The sequence below is a fragment of the Trichechus manatus genome, unplaced genomic scaffold (genome assembly GCF_000243295.1).
Source record: "Trichechus manatus latirostris isolate Lorelei unplaced genomic scaffold, TriManLat1.0 scaffold00093, whole genome shotgun sequence".
Classification (NCBI taxonomy): Eukaryota; Metazoa; Chordata; class Mammalia; order Sirenia; family Trichechidae; genus Trichechus; species Trichechus manatus.
Window position 1 is genome coordinate 5176767 of NW_004444029.1, and position 6208 is coordinate 5182974.

Here is a 6208-nt window from a genome sequence, read left to right on the forward strand (position 1 = left end):
CTCAGCCCCACCATTTGTCTGTTCACTGAGTACTGAGGACATTACTCTTAGACACCTCCCATCCCCACCCCCCTGTCTCAGACTCGACCCCCTGCTCACCAGCCAGGTAGTCACTGCCCAACAATCTGTTGTTAGCTGCTGTCGAGTCTGACCCCCGACTCATGGGGACCCCATGCACAATGGGATCGACTGATAGGATCCACAGGGTTTTCACTGGATAATTATTGGAAGCAGATGGCCAGGCCTTTCTTCCTAGTCTGTGTTAGTCTGGAAGCTCTGCTGAAACTTGTTGTGCATCCTAGAAACACACAAGCCTCCACTGACAGACGGATGGTGGCTGCACATGAGGTGCATTGGCCGGGAATCAAACCTGGTCTCCTGCATGAAAGCAAGAGTTCTACCCCTGACCCATCACTGCCCCCATCCAGCTCCTCTTACCAGCTGGGTAATCTTGGGGAAAAGAGTTCATGGAGTCTAAGCCGAGGTTTTCTCAAGTGCCATGCAAAGAAAACGTTGGCCTCATTGGGTTGTTGTAAGAACAGACTGAAAACTCTTTGTCAACTGTACAGTGATATTTGCATGTTATTTATTGTTATTTTCTTTTCTATCTCCCCCCATTCCCCGACTCTCAACAGATGATCTCACCTCCCACTGCACAGAGAAAATAGATGCCATCAGACTGATCACCTTCTTCTTCCCGACACCAAACAGGCAACCGACCTACATCTGTGCCATTTTCCCTGCTGCCTGAGCACAAGAAGGGGCTCCTCCTCTTGGCGCTCTGCCAGGAGGTCGGAGCTCACTGCTTTCCCTGACTTGGCTCCCGACCCCTCCCGGCGGCTGCCTCAGGAACTCACACTCTGTCCATTGATCTTCCTCCTCGCTTACTTTCCCCCATGACATCCTTTTATAGGCTTTAAATGTCATCTGTTGTTTAGTTGTCCTCAACTTGATGCCGACCCAGTGACCCCAGTGTACAGAGTACAACTGCTCCATAGCGTTTTCAAGGCTGTGACCGTTCAGAAACACATCACCAGGCCTGTCTTCCGGGGTGCCCCTGGGTGAGTTCAGACCGCCAACCTTGTGGCTGGTAGTCTTTAGTGCTTAACCATCTGCGTCGCCCAGGGAAACCCAAGTGTGATCCAGTGTCTCCCATCAAAATAAAAGACATATTGTATTAAGCTGTTGGATTTGGGGGCCATTTCTTTGTGTGTAGGGGTGGAGATGAAGCTTTGGTTCTGCAGATAAGAGGCAAGTACCCATCATTGTTCTTGGGGAAGCCAGCTTCAAAGTGGGACATTGAGTATCTTGCTTGGTCTTTTAAATCAGAACTATTAACAGGACTGAAGTCTCTGGTGGCACAAACGGTTGACTCTTGACTACTGACCTGAAGGTTGGCAGCTCAAACCCATTCAACAGCATCACAGAAGAAAGGCCTGGCAATCTGCTTTCTCAAAGATTACACTCAAGAAAACCCTATAGAACAATTCTGCTCTGTAATACACGGGGTCACCATGAGTTAGAATTGACTCAGTGGCAACAGGGTTTGTTTTTGGTTTATTAACATGACTAAGCCCCTGCAGTATTCAATAAAATTCCCGGTCTAAATGTGTACTTAGAATCCAGAGGTTCTTAAGCTTTTTTTGTGCCCTGGACCACTTTGGCAACCTGGAAAGCTTGTGCTTTCCCTCTCAGAATAATGAGAAGTGCATGAAATAAAACACACAGAGTTACAAAGGATGCCAGTTATATCAGAATACAGTAGTTAAAAAGTTGTGATATAGTATCTATCATTAAGGTCGACTCTACTTTGAGGAGGCAACTCTTCCCCAATTATATTTTAAGTGCCTTCTAACCTGAAAGGCTCATCTTCTGGCACAATATTAGTCAATATTCCACTGCTATTCATAAGGTTTTCACTGGCCAATTTTTCAGAAGTAGACCACCAAATCTTTCTTCCTAGTCTGTCTTAGTCTGGAAGCTCTGCTGAAACCTGTCCATCACACATGACCCTGCTGGTATTTTAAATACAGGTGGCATAGCTTCCAGCATCACAGCAACATGCAAGCCACCACAGTACAACAAATTAACAAATTATGGATAACATTGGCGAGGAATGGAAATTCTGGAACACTTAACTGTGCTCATGAGGAATTTGTACATAGATCAAGAGGGAGTCATTTGAACAGAACAAGGGGATACCGCATGGTTTAAAGTCAGGAGAGGTGTACATCAGGGTTGTATCCTTTCACTATACCTATTCAATCTGTATGCTGAGCAGATAATCCGAGAAGCTCGACTATATGAATAACTTGGCATCAGGACTGGAGGAAGACTCATTAACAACCTGCATTATGCAGATGACACAACCTGGCTTGCTGAAAGTGAAGAGGACTTGAAGTACTTACTGACAAAGATCAAAGACCACAGCCTTCAGTATGGATTACACCTCAACATAAAGAAAATGAAAATCCTTACAAGTGGACCAATAAGGAACTTCATGACAAATGAAGAGAATATTGAAGTTGTCAAGGATTTCATTTTACTTGGATCCACAGATCCACAATCGACGCCCACGGAGGCAGCAGTCAAGAAATCAAACGACATATTGCATTGGGCAAATCTGCTACAAAAGACTTCTTTAAAGTGTTGAAAAGCAAAGATGTCACTTTAAGGACTAAGGTGAGCCTGACCCAAGCCATGGTCTTTTCAATTGCCTCATACGCATGCAAAAGCTGAACAATGAATAGGGAAGACCAAAGAAAATTGATGCCTTTGAATTATGGTGCTGAAGAAGAATATTGAATATACATACTATGGACTGCCAGAAGAACGAACAAGCCCGTCTTGGAAGAAGTACAGCCAGAATGCTCCTTAGAAGTGAGGATGGTGAGATTTCGTCTCACGTACCTTGGACATGTTATCAGGCAGGACCAGTCCCTGGAGAAGGACATCATGCTTGGTAAAGTAGAGGGTCAGCGAAAAAGAAGAAGACCCCTAATGAGATGGATTGACACAGTGGCTGCAACAACGGGCTCAAGCGTAGCTAGAATCGTGAGGATAGTGCAGGGCAGGGCAGTGTTTCGTTCTGTTGTACAGAGTCTCTGTGAGTCAGAACTGACTCCACGGCACCTAATAACAACAGTATATCTGCTTCGTTATAAAAGGATTAAATAAAAATGTCTGGAGGTGGGATCGATACTGCCCTGATTTCAAAGTATCGATGAATGTAAATGGTATTCTAAGAAATCTGCCACAGTGGCCATGTGATGTCAACATCTGTGCCTTCTATTGGTGATAAAGGTGCACGCACACACACACACACACACAAAACACACCCATTGAGTTGAGTCAATTCCGACTCATAGTGATCCTATAGGACAGAGTAGAACTACCCCATGGGGTTTCCAAGGAGCGGCTGGTGGATTTGAACTGCTGACCTTTTGGTTAGCAGCCGAGCTCTTAACCGCTGCACCACCAGGGCTCCAATAACATCACAAGCACCTCTAACGTTCTGGTGGTTTGCAGCCGCCATGCATAACAAAGCAAATGCTGGATCTATGTTTCCACGGAGTGACCATCAAGATGTATTCTTCCCTGTCCAAGGCGGTGGACCCTGGATTCCACCCAAGGGGCAAGAAACTCTGTTTTGGGCGGCTCTGGCTCTGAGCCCTCTTTGTTCCTTCTGTCCGGGACTTAGCCACAGGAGACTCGGAGCATGAGCCAGCCAACAACAGGGAGGGCTGGAGACATTATTTCACCTGGGGGTTGTGTCCCAAAGGGCATCTGTTAGGAAGTGTCATTGCCACACTGTGGCATTCTGCTGAAGTCTTAGATTTTTAGTCTTTGGAAATGGACTGGTTAACAGTGTGATTTCATGAAGGGTCAAACTATGAGTGGCGTTGGAAATTTGTGGAACATATGCTTTCCTCTGGGAATCCCAGATATTACTGAGGACGGGAAATCTGACAAAAGACGAAAAGAATGTTGTGTGCGCGTGCGCCCGTGTGTGTGTGTGTGTGTGTGTTTTATCTGTAATGTTCACGCCAAAAACAGTATACTGTAATTCTTATAAACTGCTTTTTTATAAACTCACAATATATCGTGAACTTTTTTCTGTGTTAGCAAATGCAGTTGTAAAATATCATAATGGCTGCGTAGTATTCTATTCTAGACATAGACCATACTTTATTGTATTATCCCCATTTTGAAGGCCTGGGTTGAGTGCAATCTTTCATTATTATGTAAATAGGGCTCTGATGAGTGCTGTCTATTGTCTTTGTTTACGTGGTAATTTATCTCCTTAGAAGATTTCTGGAAGTGGGATAGCTGTGTCCCAATTTAGTGATCACAACAATAATGCACATTTTAAAGATGTTTTCAGCTGTACTGTCAAATTGCCCTCTAGAAAGGAGATTCCAGTTGGTGCCGGACCTGGAACCTTTAGTCTTGGTTCAGAAAAATGGCAAAGAGCCTGGGAGAGTGCCTCTAAGTGGTGAGAAATAAGGAGACCTTTGTACAAGAGGCCCTTCCGGGAGCAGGGGCAGCTGGCCACTTGTCGGTCATGCAAGGCTTCTACCCTTCTTTGGTGCTAGAAGCACCTTCAGGACAGAGTGTGGGAGGGAACTGAGCCCTCAAGACCGGGCTCCCTGCTGTTGACTTCATTCAACCATTTGGGTCCCACCAGCCCATCTGCTGTGCTAAGGGTACCAAGAGCAGTGTGTGTTTGTGAAATCACAGAGCACCCCCAGGGAGAGCTGTTTCCGGTGGGAGGGCGTGAGCAGAGCCAGCGACTTGGCCCAATACCTTCCTACCTGGAGGCACCCCCTCATTGTTTTCTCTGCCCAAATAGGGCTTGGGAGCATAGCTGGAGTAATGGAGGCTGGGGTTTCGTTTCGTTTTTCTTCTTTTTACCATCTCTCCATTTTCTTCCCTTTGCAGCTAACAATATATTCCAGGAGGGCAGAAACCATTTGATACTTCTTTTGTATAACCAACAGTAGCAGAAATGCAAAACATACTTTCCAATTCTCTGCGCTGTGGAAACAAGATATCAGATCCTGTCACGAATTATTCTGGATTATGAAAATCTAAGCAGATTTAAAATTGATTATTCTCTCTTCCCCTCCATGGTGTTATTCATGTAGGTTTGGCTTATTCCGTTACATAGACCCAAGATCTCCCAGGCCTGCAATTACATCGTTAGTGCTATCCTGCTCCCAGGTCTCCCATCTGGGACGCCACTGAATGTGGTGGTTACTGCCCTACCTTGGAGGGTAGTTCCCATTGATAATTTGAAGGTTAAAAGTTTGCACCTAGAGGTCTCAGTGTCTCTGTAACAAGCCCATCCCAGGGACCCTGGCCCATGCCCCCTCTCTATCCCCCTCCCAAGGAGGGACAGAAAAGCAGGTGGAGAGCAATGAGCCCCTCGATTAGCACCTGCTCCTGTTCACTGGGGCTAAAGCGGCCTGCTCTCACTTCCGGTTCTAGGGGTGCTACTCAGAGAAAGAGGCACCTTGGAAGAAAGGCCTGGTGATCTACTCCCCAAAACTCAGCCATTGAAAATCCTATGGAGCACGGTTCTACTCTGACACACATGGGGTGGCCATTAGTCAGGGTCCTGTCCACTGTTGGGTAGCTGACTTGCCTCTCCCATGCGACTTTTCTGGACTCCACTTCTTGCCTGCCGTAACTATAGCGCCCACTTGATCCTTGCTATTTGCTATCTCTATCTCTCTCCGTCTCTCCCACGGAGCCCCCTCCCCATTAGCAGGTACTGAAATGATTCCTTCATTTTGCTGAGATCGAGTTATCCTTATTATACATCCCCCACCCATCAGGCCTGGAGTAGGATTACGTGCACCCCCCACCCCCCGGCCCATCCTAACGTTCCCAGCTACCCATAGAGCCCAGGGCAGTCTGTTTGGGTAGCCAAACAGCTCCCGGACACGCACAGCAACACGCGGGGCACCAATCACAAGTCTGCGTGCGCCCGACGCAGCCTGCGGAGAGACCCAAGAGTCGGCAGCCTCCCTCGGGCGTGATTGTCACCCACCCACTCTCTCCCTGGGTCCCCAGCGCCGAACCCGCACATCCATCACCCAAAGCCCGAGGGCAGCCTGGGTTCCTGTCCCACCCGAGCCTGCCTTCCCGGGTCCCCGCGGCGGGAGTCACGCGGGGGGCGCGGGGGGCGCGGGGCGGGCGGCGG